Genomic DNA, 24,364 nt, shown 5'->3' with positions numbered 1-24,364 from the left:
TATTTTGCATGATTTATTTAAGAGCAGCTAATCAAACTCATCTCAGGAACGAATCATTTACAAGTTGTCCGAAAACATTTAAAAATAGCAAAATTAGCAATAGAAGTCAAAAACTCTCAAAGCAGGGTTTCATCATCATTGACTTTAATTGAAACAGTATGAAAAAAAAAGAAGAAAGTTAACAAAGATTTCGGAAAAGGGTCCTGTCGGAAGGGCATTAACAATTTAGCTGACAATATGCTGTTGGACTTCTTCAATAGGAGGAAGCTAACTAATTAAAAATGCCAGCTCAAGTAAAATGGCAGCTGTAAAATAATACAGCGAGCTACTTAGCTTGAGCTACGGTCGATAGTCTTGTAATAAAAGATGTTACGACAACAACTGGACACTTTGAAGGCCAAGATATGAGAGTAGGTAAGAGCATTGAGTAAGATGTGCCACAAGCTGTTCAATGTAGTATGAGTAACTAAGGTAGACAGAGAAGCGATCTTGTCATAAACGTGTGTGAGTTAGTCTCAGTTTAAGGCATTAGGAACTAGCTGTATTTAGATATATAGATATACTTTATTTAGATATATAGATATGCCTTATTGCATAGCTTATAAGCAATGTTGTAGCATGACTATGAGTTGAGCATAAAATATCTTTCTTTGGAGTAAACTGAGTGCTCTTAGCTCTTGCCTTTATGAAGAGTTATATGAATTATCTTTTAATCCGTCTTCTTACTGTGCTTCGCAGATAAGTATTAGCATATTTGACGTATGATAACTTTGAGTCTATTAAATATGCATAATGTAATTATGCTAATGTGTGTAAAAGGTAGAAAAAGGCGTGACCTACTTAATAAAGTACATGTGTATGTGTATACTTGATAAGTATGATTAGAGAAGTTAATGTAGCTTTGTCTTTGCAGTTGTGTTGCTATTTCTCAACTTTATCTGCCCCTGTGTGTCTGGCAGTATCTTTATAAGGTTGTCTGTCCGTGTGCCTAGCATTTACCAGTCCAGATTAAAGCAGACACGGTTCGCTCCTACAGCTTCCGCTTCAAATGCTGCTCTTTCAGATGCAATTCAAGTATCACACGTCTTATAAATAATAGCTATATATGAGTATATATGAATGTTTTTATTTATTTAGAGGGTAGTGCTGATATAAATTTAAAATATTTATTTAATTTTTAAATAAAGCTATAGTTACTGAGGCCTTCGTCTTCATATGTTAAATTAAATATATTGTACATTAAATTCTCTTTTTTTCTCTTATTTCATCTTGTTGCAATCACGCAAGAGAGAGAAAAAATGATGCTCTGTTAATTTGATGGGGATTATTTATATACCTAGAATGGACACTCAATAACTAATTCGTCAGAGCTGAGGAGCTAACTCTACGCTCTTTGGCACTCAAAGGTTTATGTGTGGGTGATAGGTGAGTAAAAGTGCTTTTACTTCTATAAATGTGACTTGCTGAGAGCACCTTAGCTTCTTTCTATTTATACTCCCCAGAAAATTGATTTAGCTAACATACATAAGAAATGAATCAAAGCCAAGTCAATCGCAATTGCTTAGCATATGTGAAACAGCACTTTCACTCCAATTCAGTTGGTCATCCTCAAGACTCATCTCAAGATTTTATTGCCCAAATTGAGCAGTTGCAACATCATCATCAACAGCAACAACTGACGTGAGTCATTTGATTTATCTCCAAAGAGCTAAGCAACTTTGTCCCGCTGCCAGCAGAATCTCGTCTAATCTTAGGCTAGTCTATAAATTGCACATAATTGTTCCGCCGTATTTTTGCCGGCTTCAGCGCCTGACACATTTATCCGCTCAGCCGCTAGCTGCGTGCCTTGTGCCGTCGCCGGCGTTTGCCATCGCAGTCGCAGTCGCAGTCGCTGGAAAAGCATTAATCAAAATAACCGGCTCATAAACTGCGCGCACGCGATTCGCGAAAAAAAAAAGAAATGGCAGGGAAAGCTAGAGGAAACTTGAAGGGAAAAAACATTTTCATTCAGGCCAAAAAATTGTTTGCCTCGTATTTCATGGCGCGCGCGAGCGGCTCGGCTTTCGGAGGCTTTGCAGCTGCATGAACCTGAAACTCACCTTGATTTCTGTAAGCTTTAAGTATTCCTCTTTTTTTTTTTTAGTGGCAGATATTAATTTATGCAGTGGGCCAGCTTGATGAGCGGATTTTGCTAAACTAAAGGGGGCAACGTCTGCTATCTGATTTAAGCTGATTTAGCGCTTTAATTGCATAAATGCAGAGCTCAACACTAGGGTCTGCTGTGCACTGAATGCTTAGTGATAATCTGATTACAACCAGAGTTGTGTCTGTGTGAGCGAGCGTGTGGGGCGTATGTGTGGGTGGCTGTATCTATGTTGCGGTGGGTGTGTGGTAGTATGAAAAGCTTTGGATAAGTTGCCTTGAGTTTTCCGACGGCAAATGCTTTGCACTTTTCTTTTCAGTTTGGTTTTGCATATATGCAAAAGTTTTTGTGAACCTGACCTTGGCGATGTGTGTGATATGCTATGATAATATACACAAACAAGCAAACAAACATACAGATAAACTCACAAACAAACACACACACACACACACGCACAGAGATAAACACGCTATCGCCCAGATATTCAACTGTTTTCTGCTCGGCTCGGCTGTCATTAGCAAAACTTTCCAAGTTTTTCCTCTATTAAAAGCCGTAAGCCCGCTTGTTCCCTCTTCTATAATTGCAAGTTTTGACTTTGAAAAAGTTATGGGCGAATTTCTATAAACCACATAATACTGTTTAATTAAATGAAATGTTCGTTTGAATGCGATAAATTTTTGGTTTTTAAATGAAGTATTTCAAGTAGAAATCTATGCAAGCAAATGTAAAATAAATGTAAAATAAAATGTAAAATATGTAAAATAAAATATATTAAATTGCATTATTTCAAGCATATTTTTAATATTGTAGAAAGTTGGACTTGGTTCTAGAAACCAGTTGTCGCTATATATTTATGGAAGAAAAATGGTACGCAATTTAAATGAAATTAAGCCAGCAGCCCAACCAGGCAACTGATTTAAGCAAAATGCTAGTCGACAGGAGCGAAAACCAAAATAAAGCACAAGGAACTTGATAGTTGGGTATAAGCGAGTGTCTGATACTCTATTAAGGAAATAAGGCTATTGTAATTTAAATATAATAAAAGAAAATAATTGTGTTATTTTCACTGAAATAATAAATTAGTTAAATTAGTTTAAATAATGACTAATCATTATTTGTTGTTAAATTTATAAATTAATAAAGTAATAAATTAATAAATTATTAAATTAATAAATTAATGAATAATGAACCTAATAAATTTATAAATAAATAACATAATAAATTTATAAATAAATTAATTAATTAATTTATAAATTAATAAATTTATAAATAAATAAATAAATTAATTAATAAATTACAAAATTTATAAATAAATTAATAAATATATTAAAAAGTTAATAAATAAATCTGTTTTTTTCTAAGTAAATTAGTAAATTCATTAATAAGTTAATAAATAAATTGTTTTTTTTTATTTTATCTGCCGATTTTATACTAAGCACAAAATATTTGCCTCAATTATATAGAATTCTCGACAAAAATTAGACTAAATTTAATAAAAATAAATTATAATACTATAGCTTGAATGATATTGAAAGTGATTCGTGAAGACTACGCTATCCTAATGACGCGGAGTCTAAATATAAATTCCATAAATTGTTGTCAATGTGTATATAATTACATATATCTAGAGTGAAGCCAAAGTCAATAACTTTTGCAAGTATGTACCATGAAATTAGAGAGACAGGAAAAGAATATTGGATGAGTACTTTTATTTTAATTCTTCTGTATTATTACCCTGTATAAATGAGATTATAATTCCTAGCTGCTGTAAGCTAAACCGGCTATATGCCTTTTACAATTTCTTCAGGTAAGGCCATAGAATAGTTTCATCTCCGAGTATTTATTTAGTAAAATATATAAAAATTCCTAAATACATTACAATTTATATAGATTTAAATTTTCCAGTAACTTTTCTTGCACACACCATAAAACCAATATACTCGCTTTCTCTTAATAAACGCACAACGAATAAATAAATGAAAAACGGCAAAGTTTTGTCGAGGAATGCCAATTACTGAAATTTGTTAAGACACTTGTCGAATTTGGCTATTGTTTTATTTACATGCCAAACAACCAACCCACCCACACACAAACACACACACACACAGTGGAGTATAGGTATAAACAAGTGGGCAAAACAACAAGTGTGCGAGTGTTTTATTTTTAGATGCCCAGAGTGGCCTATAAATAAGGGCTCATTTGCTCATATCCCGCATCGTAAGGATACACAGGAGCCTCTACATATTTAATACTGATAGACTCGTGGCAGGTTAGTGGCAGCCATTCTAGATGAAGTAATACATGCGTGATTCGTGGCTGTTGGCACGTTTTAAAGCTTAGCCTAATGCTGCGAAATGCGAAATGGCTCAAAGGTAATATATTTATATTGGCCTATATTTTGGTATTGTTATGTGAATTTTATTAAGAGGCCACTGCAGCTGGCGCGATGTGTTTTATTGGGCTAATGGAGCTGTCTCATGTACGTATGGCCATTAAATGTCTTTGGACTTGAAAGAGTTCTTCAACGATTTTTACAGATTAGAGATAAAAGCCTTTTGTATTGAATGAAAATTTAGCATATTAGTTTGAATTTGCTTTTGCTGCTGCTGTTTATATATTTAATTTTGTAATTTTTTTTAGTTATATATATATATCATTTATGATCGATCCCATTAGATAATTCTTTAAAATATATTACAGAAATTTGTAATAAATGATCAAATATATAGACAAACATATTGGTATATAATTATTAAAAATCAATACATATAAAAATACAAATATGTTTAATATTATAAAATATATATGGAATCGTTTCAGCTGATTATATATGATCAAATAGAGCTCACTATATATTGTATATTATATTCTTTATCTCTACCTAAATAATTTAGTATAAAATTCGCTTTAACTTCAATCTGCTAGAATGCTTTTACCTAACAGAGCCTCGAGGCATTTTAATTCTTATTAAACTTAACACAATTTTCTAATCGATAGTTCTTGTGGAAACGTGTTTCCAATTTGCTTTTGCTTCCTCAGTCAATCAAGAAGTTAAGAAACTGTTAAGCTACATGCTCTTTGTGTTTCACAAACGCAGTTTTACTACAACATCTCAATCCACTTAGTCCACCTCTTAGTTAGCGAAACTTCCCATACTTGAATATTCCACAAAAAAAAAAAAAAAAGGAAACAAAAACTCACATATCTAAATCAAAAAGTTTGCCAAGTTCTATACATAATTCAGCTGCTGAATTCATTCATTCGCCGTATTCAACTGGTTGCTGTGCCACACCCAGTTTGATCAATTAAGAGCCTATCGTGACTCGCTCCATTCTCTGTTTGTTCTGCTGCCGCTCATTCAAATCGCACAGGCTTATGCCACGCCCCAGATACCGACAACTGGCTGGCATTTGCGATACCGCCACCAGCTGTATCCATTGCCAACAATTTCTGCCCACTTCAAGTCTCCTTTTGTGGCCATGGCATTGTCCGCTTTGGCGGAACGTGCCCGCTGTATTTCTATTATAGCCTAGCCCTATTGCTAGTTCCCCTCCCTTCGCCGTCTAAATGGAAGTCGACCTGTTTCAATAAAGTCCAGCGAAATGAAAATGCGAATGGCTTGAACCTTATCCACACACGCACTCCCACACACGCACACACACTCACACACCCATATGGCCGCAGTTTGGCATCCGCATTTCGCAATTTTCTGGCTGTGTTCAATTCGAGCCATTCACATTTCGCATGCGAGGCTTCCATTTCGCTGAGGCTTTCGAACACGTTCATTTGCGTTCGATTTTGAGGCCTTTAATGCGCGCTTTTGGTTTCAGTTCAGTTTCACTTGGCATTTACATGGGCGGCGAAAATGGTAAATTCGAGCTGGCTTGACTCTGCTCTTCTTATCTATTTGCCGAGTTTGCAGTTAGCTGTTCGCACTTTTCTGAGGGGCTTGATGCGAGCTTAATGTATTATAAAGCACAGCAATAGATCAACACACACACACATACACTTGCAAAGTTGTTTACACTGCTTGTGTGTATGTGTGTGTGTGTCGAGTCTTGCGTGTGCTTGCGTATGCGTCTCCGGCTTCAATCCGTTTGCTGTGTTTCATCGCATGTCTTGCATGGCCACGTGTAAAATTTTCCCAACTGCAAGTTTATCCAATGACACAACGCAAACGCAACGCATTGATGTGTAAGCAGCGCAACGCAGCGCAGCGCGGCGATTGCCAAAAAGCTTTTTCATATGTAAATTGTGTGTGGCAATTCAGGGTTGAATAGTTTTAGTCGGACGGACTGAGGAGATGCTGCTAGTTGGGGTAGTAGAGTTGTCTTAGCGGTCGATTTGCTCAACTGAAATGAATGAATTAAGTTTTACATTGCCAATCAATTTAGATTGGCTAAGACTTGAACTTAATATAGTTAAGTGAAAAATTTAATATTGTATATTAACTTTAGTTGTAGTCATTGTGCTAAATTCTCTTGACATTTCTCTCTTACTCTTGCTTTCAATGTATTTTCGCCAATAATTTTCTGTCAACCTGTTCCTATTTTTCTCTCAATCTCCCTCTCTCTCGCTTTCACCCTCCTTTTCTATCTATTTCTCCTTTCTTTTTTTCCCCACTCCCTGTCAAACTCTTTCTATGAATTCGCACTCCTCTATATGAGTTTCTCTCGTCTACCAATTTGTTTCTTTTTTTTCCTCCCACTCTGATTGGCTCAGTATTTTTCATTTCTCAAATGAATTCTGGAAAAATGCACTTCAGACATTTTCAGCACTCAAAGCTAATATAATGAATACTCTGCCGTTAAATTAAATTGATCATCTCTAAGCCATGCTACTTATACATGTATGTGATAAAAAGACGATTCATAAGTACAAATATTCTGGTTCCCACTTATCCCTTAATTGATTTGTTTTGCTCATATTTACAATGATTTCTCTTTTCGTTTTTTAGCTAGAAATGCCAATTAAAGCAATGGGCACAAAACAGTTTAAGTGCTAGCAAAAATACCATCTAATCGCTGACACATTCGCCCTTTCAGCTGACGTCAATCAGTTCGTTTCCCATGTTCGACGTGTCAGCAATTTGCATTCTGCAGCCCTGGCGCAGCGCTGGCCATTAATGCGGGCCATGCTTTTTAAAAATTGATGCACTTTGTGCACAATCGCAGCAGTGACAGACAGGCAGCAAACCAGCCAACCAGTTCCAGAAGCGTAGCAGAAAGAGATAAATCGAGGGGCAGAGAGACAGGCAGACAGAAAAAGAGACGTATGAATGAATGGACAGTTAGCCGGCAGACCAGAAGGGTGTGTGCGTACCTGACACATGCACGTCGAGTACGAGCGATGGCTAAACATGGAAATCATTGGCAAGCCAGCCATGTTAACTACTAGCTAACAGCCAAGCACATGTGTACTGCACTTAACACACACATATGCAGGGGCACACACACACACATACAGACACACACTCGTACAGATTCAGTCGAACTACACCCACAACTGTCAGTCAAAAATTGCACTCTGCTGCACATTTTTGCAATTGTAATATGCATTTTAGATCTGATCGCAGCATATCGAATCCCGTAGAAACCCATTTGCCAAGAATGTTTGGCTTTCGAAACGAGAAATGCGCTTGGCAGGCATCCAATATGGAATCTGTGGCCACAAACATTTCAAAACAACTTTGAGTGCTGTAAAGAGCAGCGCTTGACTAAGAGAGACGCTGACCTCGGCTAGGATTGAAATATTTAAGTTTATATGAGTTGATGTCGACTAATATGGGCTGGGTTATTAAACTTTTATAGCTTTGTTATGATGATTGGCTTTTCGTACTCACTTCTACTTTATAACTGTTTATTATTAAGTAGTTTGATTGAGCGGACAAGATATGGCAAAAATATTATGGAATAGGTCGTGCTGTTTATTAATTACTTTATTTTTTACTGTGTGTATCTATCTAGATATCTATCGAACTACATATCTGAATACATACATAGATAGCGACATGCATAGACAGAACGATTGGTAGATAGATAGATAAATAGATTGCCATATAGATGGATAGATGGATAGATAGATAGATACATAGATACATAGATACATAGATACATAGGTACATAGATACATAGATACATAGATACATAGATACATCGATACATAGATACATCGATACATCGATACATAGATACATTGATACATCGATACATAGATACATAGATACATAGATACATAGATACATAGTTACATAGATACATAGATACATAGATATTCATCTTTTCATTTTCCATTTTCATCTTTCAGGCCAGTATAAAAACTCTATTGAGCTGTACTGCTACGTTTGCGGAAATATTTTTACACAAAAATCCATTAAATATTATACTACATTATTTTTCTATTGATATTCTATTTTTGATATTCCTCCCTTATTTTTTCGCTCTCTGTTCTCTTTTTGCTGGGTTCAGCTGGCTGGGTGACTGTATCATTTGCACATTTCTTATCAATTTATGCTGCTGTTGTTGTCGAGCTGCCGTCATAAGCAAATTTTCTATGTCACAACACAAAGTGTTGCCCCCTTTTCAATGTGTGCGTGCATGTCATGTGTGTGTGTGTGTGTGTGTGTGTGTGTGTGTGTGTGGTTTGTGCATAAGTAATTGCATATCATGTCAGCGACATGATGATATTTTTTTTCTGCTCAACCAACTATGAACTGAGAATTATTGTTGTAAGGTCGTTGTGTTTAATGTAATGCCGTTAAATACTGCCTTGACTGCAGCTTGTGGCAAAGCAAGTGGCAAAAACGAGCAGCGCTCTAATAGAAACGCGGCTAATGTGGCGTATGCGTAATTTGTAATTTGCCTCTACTAATTGAATGAGTTTTAGTGACTGGCTCATGTCTTTGCCATGTCTCTGTTGAAAGCATTGGAGTCTTTTGAGAGATACGCTGTAATTGCTAGCATAACTACTTTTCTTTAAGATTAATATGTTTGAGTAATAATATATAGGATGTTCAGAATACGAATGTATAGGTTAGCGTAGTAAATACTGAATATTTCTTATAGCTCTAAATTTGTTATATTTATTTATTTTTTTCCTTATAAAACAGAAATTAGTCTTTGTGTTCTCCTTAAATTTCATTTCTAGTTATTTACTAAAAATCGAACTGGAATCGAAAGCAGCTTACTTTTAATCTCTCTATAGCAAATCTGAAAGCAGAAGGAGAAGTTTTATCTATTTTCATATAAATTGTGTGCTGCAGAAACTTCAATGCAGTTGACATTGATAGAATCCTCTTACTTGATATGAAACTGGCATTAAGAAAAGTTTTCTAAAGTTTTAAATATTTATGTAGGAAGAAAGTCGACTTTTTCATACTTTTCAATATGCTTAAATGAATTTTAGACCAACATTTATGTATATTTGTTTTATACATCACTTATTTGCTATTCTAGGGTCAACTAAAATTTACAAATATTTATTCTTGTTGTATATCACATAAAAAATATAACAAAAATACCTTTTAGCTTATATATCAATTTAAAAATGTATAACAAAACTCCCATTTGCCATCGGAAATAGGATATATTTAAAGAGATTGTGATGGAATCTTGGCTGTTTACATATGCATTTCAGGGAGTCTATTGTTTACTTTGGCTGGCAGCGGGTCTGCACGCAGCTCGGGGAGAATGGACGGTAGGTGTTTGGTGGTTGACGGTTGGGGCTTGGCTACAACAAAACCAATTTGCCAGAAACTAATTAAGGGGTTGTGCGAAGGCGTGAGTGTGTGCGTAGACTGCAATCAATTTGCTAAAAGCCAAGCTGGCTGTTGAACAACTTAATACGAGATAGTAGCATATCTGGTCCACGCACGGGTCAGCAAGCACAATTATATTTCTCCGGCTTTTGATTGTTTTCGTTTTCTATTGGCAATTGAACTTTTAGCCAAAGCTCAACTGCCTCCAACTGTGTGTTTGTTTTTGTTGTTTGTTTGTCTTTTATACATGTTTTGAATTGATTGATTTGATTTGATTGATTTGCTCTCGCTCTCGCTCTCGCTCTTGCTCTGCTCCCATAATAGTTTCGTCCAGCTCTCTGGCACTCTGCCATTGGGTACTTTGACTATTTTTTGCCTGTTTTTATTTCACACACGCTAACAAAAAGCGTGCGCAACAAATCAGTGAAGGTAAAGGGTGTCCGAGTGTGTGTGTGTGTGTGTGTGTGAGTGTTTTTGTCCACCAGCTTTTCTTTTTTATATTTTTCATATACTATATATTGTATGAAAAGTTTTTTAAATGGCAATGCAACTCTTTTTGTTTGCTCGGCTGGCAATTGTTTTTGGCGAATGGTCATCGAATTCTCAATTGCTTTGTGGCATTGCGTGTAAAGTTTTTGCGTGGCTTTGTTCAACTACGAACTGAATAATAAATAGAACCGTTTTCACATAGCCCAGTGCGTATTCCGCAATGCAAATGAATCTGTGGTTAGCAATTAAAACTGAATTTGATAAGTTCGAGCTGCGAGCGCAACAAAAAGTGAATATTTCCACCATTCGCCTGGGAGCTTAACATGTGCTTTTTACACAATTCAACTTAATTGCAAACTGATGAGAATGGCATTCCGATGAGCTGTATAATCCGTATCTTGCTGTTTCAAATATGTTTAATAAATGTGGTTTTTGTGGCGAGCATAAATGTAATTTGGATATAGATATATTGAATGATTCAATAGTTGAACACACTGAACATATTCCCCTGCAGAACTCTATTTATTGAACAGCTCGATCAAACCTCTCTTCTATTTCTTGATCATTCACTTGAATAAAACTCATTGTTTAATCCAATCGTAACATGAATAGATTTTGTGATACGTAAAAACGTATTTCTAAATATTTCCTCTCTCAATAAATTCAAGTCTCTCACTCACAATGCCTAATGGACCTTCTCGATTCCTGCTAAGTTTCTTCTTCTTCACAGCTCAATCTGAGAATTCCAAGAATTGGCCTAAGCCTTCTCCCATCATCTAAGCTCTATATCTTTGTATATTGTAGCAACGAAACCTTTTATGTTTAATTCGCTTGGCTGGGAAGCGTATTACGCATTGTTATGGCCAAAGTTCGACGAATTGATGACCCGAACTGGGAGACTGAGGCAATTGAGTCTCTGCTGTGTACGTGTTGAAAGTTTGATTGAAATGGCATTGCTCTTGGCCCACACAACTGAGACGGGGCACTGGACACTGGACACTGGACGGGGGTCATAAAAACTAAAATGGCAATACAGTTCGAATCTAATCCAGTCGCAGTCGATTGCTTTTGGCCACATTGTTGGCCAGTCTGGCGCCCAGCGACTGCAGTTGCGTAACAGACGCTGGCATCACAATAAACTCGCAATTGTTTATGGAGCTGTCTCTGATTGTGGCCCCTCGATTATATGTTTATTTTGATTGCTGCAAATCTAGCGTAAAAGTCAGCTAAGCTACAATTGAAGCTTTCATTTTCTCGTTTCATTTTCCATTTGCTTGTTGTTCCATGAGTAAATGCAATGAAATCAAATGCAGTTCGTGCAGAGAGGCGCAAATCTACTTGCTACGAATTCATTGAGAGTGCCCTGAAATGCTCTTTTCGCCTTCTCATTCCCAGCGTGATGTCTGCCTCATCAATACGAGGACCAAAACAGCTGCAGCAGCTGCCAGAGTCAGAGCCAGCCACTGGAACTGGCAGCTCCGACACTCGACATATTTGTCACAGCTCCACAATTCCCCAAATGATGGTCGAGCTGTTGCTAACTGAAAGTGGAAAATGGAGCTGTATCAGAGAACGAGCTACAGCAGCAACAGCAGCAGCAGCAACAGCAGCAGCAGCTGACTAAGAAGTCCCGCTACGTGCTGGGCGTGGCACTCATTTCTCTGGCTTTGCCAAAAGTTACTTGCTCGCATTTATTACATGCAATTTGCTGCCAGTTTCTGCCACCTTTCAGCAAGCCAAAGTAAACGTGTTGTGCTCTGCCCTGCTGGGCCACAGAGAGATGCTGCTGCCGTCTAAAAACTCAACTACTTTTTGAATGGCTGAGGAGGAGCAACAACTTAAAGGCATGCTTTTAATACCCATTTCGTGAAATTAATAGAGTATATTAGTTTTGAGTAATGTGCCTTTTACGTGTTGGAATTAAAGCGAATAAAGAAATGATTGAGAATATGATGTATAAATTTTCTTAACTTGTTTGCATAATATAATTGTGAAATATAATTATAAATATAAATACGAATTCAGTGCATCATAATACTAGGAAATAGGCAGCAGGAGGCATGACAGAAGCGATCAAATATATATATTTCTGATCAGAATGATTCCGTTCATGCCTCTCTGTATATATGTATGTATGTATATCTGTCAGTCTGTTTGTCTACTGTCCATCAATTCGTTTGAATTCAGCTATTTTGTAGGCAATTGCAATTTTAAATTTATATTCCTGCTTACTTTATGCAATTTGAATATATTATTATAATTTTTTGTTCAATCAAACATTCCAATCAAGCTATCTCATTAACCTCAATATAAATTTATAGCTCGAGCTCTTCTTTGTACCGTTATATTTTGAGTTATTCCAGTTTAAGAATTTTATCAGTTGTAGTAGTTATGGAATTTTTATATTGGAATGAATCAATGTTAAAGTTTATGTTAGTGTTTCTCCTCCGAATATAAAATACTAGATGCATTTACTCATACCATAGATGGACTATTAAAATAAGAGTTAGTCAACAATTATGCACTGCAGCTGCTGCGTCGACTGCGCAGCAAGCAGAGAAACTTTTTCGCAAGGCAAAGGGTATCTACTATTCAGGCATGGCCAACTAGAGCGCCCTGACCTATTTTGTTTTCTTATCATCTATATTCAAACGAAGCATCAGTTGAGCAGGTAAAATAATATTGCTTTCTTTTATTATTCATATATATATATATTTCTGCATATCTTATGAAGTTATGTTAAAAAAAAGTTTAAAAAAACAAAAAAAAAAAATTTCATTTAACTTCAACTAGTTTCTCTTAAGCAGTGAAAAATATTATAAAATATTTGGTGGACTTTTGTAAATAGATAAATTTGCAAGATTTTCATTTACGACTTTTATGTGAATTTCTTTTTTTCCTTTCACATTCTATGGGATATTTAAGGCCAACATATATTTCTATTTCTGCTGTATCCAATTACATTTCTCTAGTGATTCCTCTGCACCGCCCCAAGTTTGGCAGTTGGCTGACTGACTACAGCGACAGTAATGTTTATAATAATATATAATATATATGCATGTATACAGTTTCATAAAGTCCACTTGTTGTTTTTTGTCGCGCTGACCTCGCCGGGCCCCGGCAAAGTCAATATATCTTACGATCTGTGACAGCTGTCACACGTGATTAGTTTTATGTTATTGCGCTGGCCGCTGTCACAGCTATCTGACAATTGATTAAGTGCTAAAGCCGAGTCGGGAATTAGCCATCGCAGTCTATCGCCGTTCCAACTACAGCGAATTCGTGGAAGTCTTTCACTAGATACTGTATCTAACAATTCATTAGATTATCGCTGATATACGCTCCTTTCAGCAGAATATTTATTTGGAGCGCTAGAGCGCTGCAAATGTGTGCTCGATACGGGATTTATCTATAGTATTTTAACAGCCATATTTCGTAGTTTGCCAAAGCATATAAATCATATTTGGCAGCGACTTGACGCGTGAGAAATGCGCAGCCAGGCATCGGCTACAAGGTCTGCGGTTGAGGTTTCAACTCTGCTCTCTGCTTGTTGATTCGGGGTTTTCGGGTTCCACTTCACGCATATTGTTCTCTCTTGTGCAGCTGTGTGTGCTGCGCCGTGCTGCGCTGTCTGAATTAGCATATATCCGCCGCAGCATATAACACAGCTCGCAAATCACTCGGCAGTGCGAGTTGCCCCCGGCCAGGCCACCAAACAATTTGTATGCGACAAATGCAAATGTGCAGCCATATTACACAATCATTGCAGCAGCAGTAGCAGCAGCAGGAATTGCTGTTTATTGTCCTGCCAAGTGTCCACTGGCAACTGCCAGCTGCCAGCTGCCAGCTGCTTAGAGTGAAAGAAATGCTTGACATAGATTAGATCCAGTTTGCATTCATGGCAAAATGTTTTGTAGGAAATCACCATACAATCGAAGCGCTGAGACTTTTTCATATGTAGGTCAAACGATCTACAAAAAAAATAAATAAATGAAAATGCAACTCACCTGGGAAATGCATATAATTAAGTGATTAAAAATGTTTAAACTTTCCCAAATATTTGCTCATAACTCAACCCTTAATATCTGTGATCTGTTTCGTAAATATACAGAAATTCCCTATACTTTTGCCTCTGATAAGTTGCATTGGGGAACTGCCTGATAGCAGCAGCTCCCGCAGTTCAATAGACTCATTCAGGTGCTACGCAAGCCATTCATAGAATTCCTGGTACACGCGCTATGCCCCAGAGGCATAAATATATATCAATGCGCATATATATATATATATATATATATATATATTCAAAAATATTTTTGTTTGATTTTCAGTACTCTACGTTTTTTTTCTTGGTTTGTGAGGGGTCGCCCCCCGCTCATTTGGTACATCTGTGTGGCCCAAACAACTGGCTGTATATTTAGCGTAATGTTTTCGCTGCTTTCATTTGTTTAAATGGGCCGGCTGTCTTTATTCTTTTGCTTTTCGTTTTTCTTTTTCATCTCCGACAGTTGAGAGAAGCAGAAAAAAAAGAAAAAAAGAAGCAAAATAGAAAAGTCCATAAATAACTGCTTCGATTTTTGGCTATAAGTTTTCGGCATTGGGCCAGCACGAAGTAGTGTCGACAACTTTATGAGCTATGCAGATTGTTGTTGTTGCTGTTGTTGTTGCTATTGCTGGGAAAATCGTGTCTGATGGCTTCGCTTCAAGTGAGTCGAGGCAATCATCGAGTTTGGGCCGCCAGCAGCTAAATTTTTGATAAATTCCATAAATATTGACAATGTGCGTGCCAAATGGAAAATAAATCATAGCCGTTTTTCGCTTTTCTTCAGTATTTATTTACATGCCGGAAGAACAACCAACAACAGCAACGACAACAACAACAACAACAACAACAGTGAGCAACAATTGCTGTGCGTGTCTTCCCATTGGCAGCGGCATCCAACATCGATGAACGTCATCGACAGCTCGTTCTGGCTTTTTTTTCCCCTTATTTCTTTTTCGGTGTGTGGGCGTGTTTTTCATTTTTTTGTATACCGAGTTCTACTACTTGAGTGCTGGACTACTTGTTATTCTAATATGAATATTGAAATGAATTTTGCTTTTGGCATAGCAACAATTTGTGCTCTCCATTCAATCATTTTGCTTCCCATTTGTTGGAATTTGTTGTTGGCTTTTTAATCTGTGTGCAGTCCACGGCTTGAGTGAGTCCTTGCAGGCTATGGCTGTGATAGCTAGAGATAAATGCCTTTAGTTTGTAGCTCTCTACTTGAGTCTCTCTCTGCACATCAAGTAAATTACTCGCTTATTAACTGAGCGAGCATTGAAAGCAGCTCGGAAGGTCACATGCTCAATCAATAAAATGCTTATACACAAAAGTATGGATTTTAAGTATACTGAATCCCTTTCAAAAGACACTTAAATAGAATTGAATGAAATGAAAAAAAAAAAAAAACCTTTCTCACATAGCTCTGCCGCAATTGGTGATCTCTGTCTTCTTTGGTGAATATTAATGTAATTAGCTTATTTATTTAAGAGGCAAATATTTGTCAAAATACTCAAGAACAACAGTTCAAGTTTAATATATATATTTTTTTTAATGGTAGCAATAACTGTAAATCAATTCGAAGCCGTGTTTACCTAATATACATTATATATATATGTCTTTAATTAGACTGTGACTATTTTGACCAGCCGTACTTCAGCAGCTGCTTAAGTTATTGATAATCTTTTTCTGTTTATGTATTCATTTAGACTTGCTATTTAAATATTTTAAACAGGTTTGTTTTCTTTTATTTTATTTTTATTTTTTCAAATTTTTGTTTGTTTTGTTTTTCTATTTAAAAATTGTTTATGTTTCTATAAGCATTTTTTATATATTTCTTTTTTTAATTTTTATTTTATATATTATATTTTTATTTTTTATTTTATTTTTATATTTGTTTTTGCATACGAATTTTTTTTTTTACTGCTTTGGTTTTTATTTTTCTGTTTGCATAGGCATATTTTATATTTATTTTATTTTATTTTTTAAATAATATTTTGTTAATACCTTTATACAATACAAAATATGCTTTCATACAATACAAAATATACAATATAAAAATATATTTTTGTTTTTGCAGAAGTATTCGTTCTTATTTAAGTTTGCTTCAAAATCCTAATTCATAGAAAAATGAAACTATCACAGTAGAAGAGACATGTCTGTGTGCATTTTCCTTTCATATAGCTACTGTAAATAATTAAGAAATGGTGAATAAATTCATGTATATTATCTTGGCTATATGATATGGTTGTTCAGATACAAGGAGATATAAAGTCCTACTCAATGGCACCGATGCAACTGGTGAACAAAGCAATAAAACATAAATTTATCGAATTTATTCATTTTGATTTTATTGCCATTTCCTATCACATGCCTATAATGTTAACGGCTTGTGGAATTACATAGAAAAAGTCGACAGATCTCTCTCCACGAGGCGACTCTGAATAACTTTTTATATCATCCAGGTTATTTGATACGGTTGTCACGACAAATTGTCTTAATTTTAAAGTACCCGACCTTTCGACACACACACACACACACGCACACATACACAAGTGCTCTTTAATTTGGTTAACTCGCTTGTGGGGTTTCCCAGCTCGACAGTGCAAAGTTATATAATTTGGCTTCCTTATTATGAGGACGCTGCGTAAAAAGTTCCGGCATAATTTGCGGGGCCTTGCTCAGCACTTGGCCCCATTTTGCGCACACATCAGTCATGTGAGTGCCGAAATTGGCAATGCGGTCGTCACTCGGGCGCTTCGGCTGCGGCGCTGCCTGACAGCATCGCAAGTAATTCCGCAAGGCGCTCCTTGGTGTGGTGCACGCATAAGTTTTCGCATTTCGCCATAAGCCTTGCCAGGCAATGAGCCCGGCCATGTTGCCGAAATTTCCAGCTGAAAGCCAGCTCAAAATTCATGCGAATCATGCGTGTGAGGAGCGCCCACACACAAAGCAAATTAGTTACGCCTAATTTGCAGGGCATTGTAGACAACAATCGAGCTGCTTATTGACTTTCTTTCTGACTTGTTCGATACAGTTCAAATGCCAGGCAATATTTTGATACGTATGCATACATATACATATATGGATAATGTTTGGAGACAGCTCTCCCTCTCTCCCATTCCCACTACCTCTCTCTCTCTCTCTCTCTCAGCGCTTTGCCCCTCTTGGCTTTGTCAATTGATTCTCAGGGCGCACTTGACGTTTCAACTGCGGCATAATGGGGCGTATACGCGATGAAATTAAATTAAAGACGCTACGCAAATGTCGACACACACACACACACATACACCAGCGAGAGGTCCACACAAAAGGATAAGGCAACTGCCTGGAGAAAAGAAGCCAAAGCCATTTAGCATTCGCATTATAAGTAGAGAGTAAGAATATTATATGCTGCTAAAGGAAATGGGCGAGGCCGGATGAAATGGCCTGGGCTGCTTTATTGCTGCGTTTTAAATATATATAACCCCAGTGCCGACTGCAGCCAGCCAGAACCAGAGCGAGAGCCAGAGCGAGAGTACAAGCGAACAATGAGCGATAATTTATATGCCTTGAATTAATTTAGTTCACGGCAACAAAACTTATCACCTGCTGGAACAAGGCCCACGACACGCACACAGCGAGACAGAGAATGAGAGCGAGAGAGAGAGAGAGAGAGAGTGAATGAGGGAGTGAGATCTGGAGCTAACTTATGCGTATCGTTTGTAGCTGTGGCATCCGAGTGCAACTCTCATTGGTGTAGTTGCAATATTTAGCTGAAATATGCTACACTTTAACATTTTACGACACAGCCGGAAAGGCTGCTTGAGCAGAGTGAACTGCCCCGCCACGGCTGAGACAACAGCCAGAGCTGACTGTATAATTTAATAAGGTTTGGCAAATGTATTGCCAGGAGCAGGGCAAACACAGCTTGTTACCTGCCTGCCGGCCTATCTACCCGCCTGCCGTCCTGCTATTGTTGCACGTTTTGTAGTTTTCGACAGGTGGGCTGTGCCATATAATTTCATTATACACTGGCAAAGGGTATCATGGCTGCGATGCGGGACTTGAATTTGATTATAGGGCAGGAATGGAGCTAGAGCTTCGTTATTATGGCCCATATTCCATAATAACTAGGGTTAAGTTCCAGCTAGAATGTTTAATTGTAATCATTGAATGTTAAATTCCATTGAAATTGTAATTTTACTTAAATAAATTAAAAATATATATGTAAAAATATATAAAAAAATATTTTAAAAAATATTCATAATAAATTTGTAATTTAAATGAATTATTATGTTATTAATGTAAATCTCTATTATCAAATAAAGCCCTAATACTTGGACATTGACTCATATTTCATAATAACTAAGCATTGGTTCCTCCCTGATTTTTAGTTCAGTGTAAAATTAAATTAAAACTGTAATAAATTCAATTGTAATAAATACATAAATTTAAAAATAGAAATATTTATAAAATTAAAAAGTAAAATTCATATATATAAAAATTAGATTTAAATTTATGTATATAATTAAATTTTAATTTTAAATTAATTTGTTGCCATTAATCAATTATTGCGTGGAATATTTCTAATATATATGCTTTGATTTTTATATGACCTTTATTAAAATTTCTTCTACATTGTTATATTTTTAATTTTTAATAAATTATTTTTTTTTTTTAATAATTTAGTATACCAAATTAAATAATTATTTATATATACATATTGTATCTTTCATTTATTTTGTAAATAAACTTTTGCAAAGGAATAATATCTACTTTTGTTGCTTATAGTGCAACTGATGACCGAGAATGTAATAAAAAAATAAAAACCAATTTATTATAGCTCTAAAAAATAGAAACTATTCAGGACTTGCAGAGAATACAAGAGCTGCACTATCCTAACGATATATAAATTTTCAGCAATGCAATTTAGAGCAACAAATTTTGGACAACAAATTGCAATTACTTAGCGTATACGCAATTCGTATGCCAATTTTTTTTGTAATATATTTTATTTCGCACTTGTGCTGTTTAAATTGAAGCTAAAGTGCTTGCCGGACGTTCCGTGCGTAGACTTCTGCGTATATCGGAAGCTATATCATTTGTGCGGCTAATGCAATACTTTTGTGGCTTATAAATTACTTAGTAGCGTTTGAGTGCTGAAATGTTTTGTCGGTTAGTTTGGTGTTGGCATTTGACTTCCCAGGTCTGCTTCATAAATTTCAATTTATCTTTAACTGCCCCACACACTGCCACTCCCTCCCTCTCACACTCCCTTCAGTCAGCTGCCTCTGCCACTCTCTCTCCTCTCTCTTTCGCTCTATTTATTTGCAGATGTTGACAAGTAACATTCAGCCTGGGGCTGGGTTGGCTCAGCTCACTAGGCACACTTTAGTTCGCACCGCCCCTCCCCCCGCCCATCTCCGGCAAAGTGACCTTAATGGAATGCGTGAGAGGCGAGTGCAAAAGAAGGTTACACAGAGTTTAAAAGGCTCTTTCTGGCCCCGCCCCTCTTCCGCCTCTGCCTGATGCTCAGAGTAGTGCAACAGTTTATGACAGACCTTTTGTTGCCTCGTCCTGCTGCTCAGGGCCAGTCGAGGAATTTCGCCCCCAGCAGCTGACAGAGAAGAGAAACGAACTAGAATTCTGCTGGAGGTGTAAAATCATCGAATGCTTGGGAGATTATCAGAAATTTTATTTCAACTTTTTTGCGCTCTCTTTGATTTATAGATTTAGTTTTTAGATTTTTAAGAAATTTAATTAAAGGGGGATTTCCATCGTTCAGCTTAAAGGCGAACAATGGCAGCGAGGCAACAGGAACTTAATCAATTTGGCTATCATTACACCATCCAACGAAGCATAGTTTTTGTTATGGCGTTAACTCCTCTTTTCTGCATGCCGCATTGTTCTATTCAAGAAGTTTTCATTTAAGTTGGATCCGCCCAGTTTTTCCACTTTGCCATTTCACCTGCGGGCCTGGGGCCACTGGGCTGGGCTGGGCTGGGCTGGTCTGGTCTGGCCTGGAAATGCTTGAAACAAGTGCATGAAAAGTTCAACACTAGACAACAAGCAAAACGAAAAAGAAATAAAAAGCTGTGAAGGTGAAAGAAAAAAGTTGTACTCATTAGCTTGCGGCTGCCTAAAGGATGCCTGCAGCTCTCTCGGCTCCATGTGCCGCTTATGCGTGAGCTACTCTCAACAGCAGCCAGAGGCAGAGGCGGGCGCTTAATCTGGAAACCCAAGCCAGCAACGGAAAACTTTTTCTAACCCACTCAGACCCTCGAGATGTCGTTTGCGGTCGTCGTGTGCGTCCGACGCTCAGTCAAAAAGTGTCTGCATGCACTGAAAGCGAAAACTGATGGCGCACCCAGCCAGAGCTAGATCCAAACTTGGAACCAGCAGCAAACACCATCAAAACGAGCCACCCCCATCTACGAATTGCCATGCCCCAAGAAAGCCCCGGCCAACCTAGCCGCACTTGCCAGTCGAGCTGAGTGCAATTCACATGCATAGTTTTTCGAGTGCAATTAAGTGAAATTCGTATTAGTTGTGTGTGAGAATGTGAAAAGATGTGGGATGCTCGATGCTCGATGCTCGAGAGCTGGTGAGAAACATGTGCCATGTGCAGCGAAAAGTATTAGCTAAAGGACGACGACACGACACGACACGACACGACACGACACGACGCGATGGCTGGCAATAGCACAAAAACAAACTTGGACACGTTGCAGACCAGCCAACAAAGCCAGCGTAAGCCGCTGTGTCTGTGTGTGTGTGTGTGTGTGGCGCCATCTACAGTTCGTACTCGAAAAGTTGTCGCTAGCTGCTCAGATGTGGCTAACATGTAACACGCGCTCGCATACAAAGCATGTCATTAAAAGTTCTCCCTCCCGCTCAAACACTTGAGCTCACCCACACAAACACAAACACACACACACAGAACAAGCCGAGAACAACTAATTCTTAAGCAATAACTTTTTAGTTTGCTGTTAGCGTTTTGTCGCCCAAAATGGCCAAATGGCAGGCAAACAGCAGTCGCCTTGAAAAGTTATTGGCTTACAGGTAATTACTGCGACAACTTTATGGAATATTGTCTGGCCAAGATTTATATTTGTAAAATAAATCTGCTTAAGTATTTAAGCACTGCATTTTAAATATATTTAAAAAAAAAACTATTAATTGTTATTTTGTATTTTGATTTTTTGTAATGATTTTTAATTATCATTTATTAATATATTTATTTTTATTTGACACGAATTTTATTTTAGAAATTTATTTTTTCATATATATATATATTATATATATATATATATTATTTTTTATAGTTTTATTTTATATATAAATAATTTAAATATTTATTTTGGAGAGATTTTATTATTTATTTATTAAAAATATTTGAAATATTTTAAAATTATTATTCGTAGATTTATAAAATTACTTATGTAAATTTATATATTTTATATATATCTCCTAGACCTCGAATTCATTTGCTAATTAATCATGAATAGTATTATTGCTGATTATTTTTGTGTATATATTTTTTGAATTATAAGTAATTTGTCAATTATTTAAAAAAATCGATTTATGATGATATTGTCTTCCTTATATTTTATTATAATTTTTTTTTATATATAGCACAACTATAGTGTATTATACTTATACAAATAGTTATTTTTATTAACGTTAATTAATTTAAAAAAAAAATCAAATCAATATTTCAAATATTAAAATTATTTTTATTTATTTATTTATTTATTTATTTATTTTTTTTTATTTCAAATATAAATATTATATATTCTCAAAATTCAGGCAGCCACCTAAGCCTTCTTTTGAATCAAAACCTTGAGCCGAATAAAATTTGATAACTAATCTGGTAACTGGGCAATTTAAGGCTTAAGAGCCGCTGTAAAATCTTAAATTCTGCCGAAATCAGCTTATTTGGTCTCAAAGGTCCTTCTACGGAAGGGCTTCTATTTACAGTGCTGTGAAGCTAGCTTGAATGGAATTCTTATAAAATAAATCCACGCAGCCTTCGTGATTGTTATTTCATATACCATTGGCCAAAAATGTCCATCAAGTTGGCCAAAAGCAGGCTGCCTCCAATAAATATTTACTTTAAGGAATACACATACACACACACACAATCTTACACACACACACAGAGAGACATTCGCACACTCACAATAAGGCTGACCAGAGCTGAGGATGCCACAGCGAAGACACAATTACATGAAATTATGTTTGCACAACCGAGTTGGGTCGCTGTCAGTGCGGGCCGTGGCCCAAGTTGTGGCACTGTATCCAATTCCATTAAAATCAATTTGTCTATTTATTTTGCCGATAATCTGGTGGAGCGCTTGGCTGTAAAATTTCGCACCGCAAATGGCCCCAGCGCTGGGAATTGTGCAGGGCCGGACATGAAGGTGGCTCTGCACCTCAAAAGCCTCTAATATGTCAACATCAGGCGAATGGCAGGACAAGTCCAAACAGGACAGTGTACAGCACAGGACAGCGCACCGCAGACAGCCCCGCACCGCACAGGACAGCTAAACCGTTATAATTTGACCAATGTTTCGCCAGCGCCCGCCACCCCACCAGCCGCAATGTCGATTTATTACGGCCGGAACGTTTTGCGTTGAAGTTGAAGTCCAACGTGTTCTTGCCTTGCCGTCAATCAGCAGACAGCATTTGGGGCACAGCACAGTGGATATGATCAGATCCAAATTGCCTTGGTCGCCCTCAATGATGTATGTAAATATATTAATATAACTACATACTCACCCCAAGAGCTGCGGAGTTGCAGACAAAGCGACTTCAGCACTGAAAGAGAACGAAAGATGGGAAAATGATTATTAAGAGGCGAAACTGAGAGATATGCAAAGAATTTAAAGAGCTAAGCTTAGGAAAAGGCCACAATTTCAATGTGAAAACAACTGAACAGCTCAATTGACTTTCTGAGAATCACGTCGAAACGCCTTTGATATAGAACAAAGCAGCGAGAAGTTAACTTGATCTGTCTAGCGGGCAGAGAGAGATAGATAGAGAGAGAAGGAGATACAGAGAGAGTTAGGTAGACAGTATTTGATGACACAGACTAGTTGGATTTAGTCGAATGTCTAGACTTTTTTAAGGGGATTTGATAAAGTTAGCTCCCTTCAGATTTTTTATGAATTCCAGCTAGACATATTAAATCGAAATTTGATATGTATAAGAAGAATCAAATTTATATATATATTTTTTTTTAAAATTATTTTTTATATACCCTGCATCTATTTAAAGGCTTAAGGTTTTACTGTAAGCAAAAAAATATCTTTGAAAAACGCTCAAAAGGAAACCTCTTAATTGCTAACTGCTTAGGATTTTTTTTTAACTTTATATAAAATATATTTTATAGTAGTATCGTATAATAGATAAATATCTAAAACTTTGTCTTCTCAAGTTTGGTTTTCTCAATGCTTGCAAAGACCTAGACCTGCTGCATTCTCACACAAATTCAATGAAATTTTCATTGACCCAGTCTCTCTGAGGCACTCAACTTTGAGCATTATTTCTTCATATGGCAGTGCATGCATATGCAGTGTCGCATGCTGACAGCCATTCAGGTGACTTGTTACGGCTTTTACGACACTATTAACATCATGGTGCTTGAGATTTATGGATATAGTTCAATAGGCGTTGCAGCTCCTGTTCTCTGGAGCCATTTATCTCTGGCCTGTTTGTGTTTTAATAGTATTTTTATGGTCAGCCATAAAAGTGGCAAGGCCGACTAGTAGGCAGCCAGGCAGGCAAGTGATAGTCGACCTCAAAGTAGACTAGCAAAAAACAAGTCGAAGAAGGCGGGAAAGAGGCAGAAAAACAACAAAGAGGCCATTAACTGGCAGTCAAACGAAAATGAGCAAAAGGCCAAACAACAGCTGCTTTGTTGATTTTGACATATGAGAATGATAATGTTAGC

General features: G+C 36.8%; 1 protein-coding gene and 1 long non-coding RNA gene across 2 annotated transcripts in view; one reads left to right on the top strand and one right to left on the bottom strand.

Moving 5' to 3' along the window:
• LOC149091456 (uncharacterized) overlaps positions 1-24,364 on the top strand; it is a 125,583-nt gene that overhangs the window by 62,704 nt on the left and 38,515 nt on the right. The gene's annotated exons all lie outside the window — the stretch shown is intronic.
• The window catches only part of Oct-TyrR (Octopamine-Tyramine receptor), a 46,143-nt gene that overhangs the window by 4,331 nt on the left and 17,448 nt on the right, over positions 1-24,364 (bottom strand). The window contains exon 2 of the mRNA XM_089259535.1: positions 23,191-23,229. The gene's annotated coding sequence lies outside the window, so the exon portion shown is untranslated. The remainder of the gene's footprint in view (positions 1-23,190; positions 23,230-24,364) is intronic.

Source organism: Drosophila navojoa, chromosome 4 (assembly GCF_054131105.1).
Source record: "Drosophila navojoa isolate 15081-1374.11 chromosome 4, UAZ_NAV_1.0, whole genome shotgun sequence".
Lineage (NCBI taxonomy): Eukaryota > Metazoa > Arthropoda > Insecta > Diptera > Drosophilidae > Drosophila > Drosophila navojoa.
This window is presented reverse-complemented; position numbering and strand designations above follow the sequence as displayed.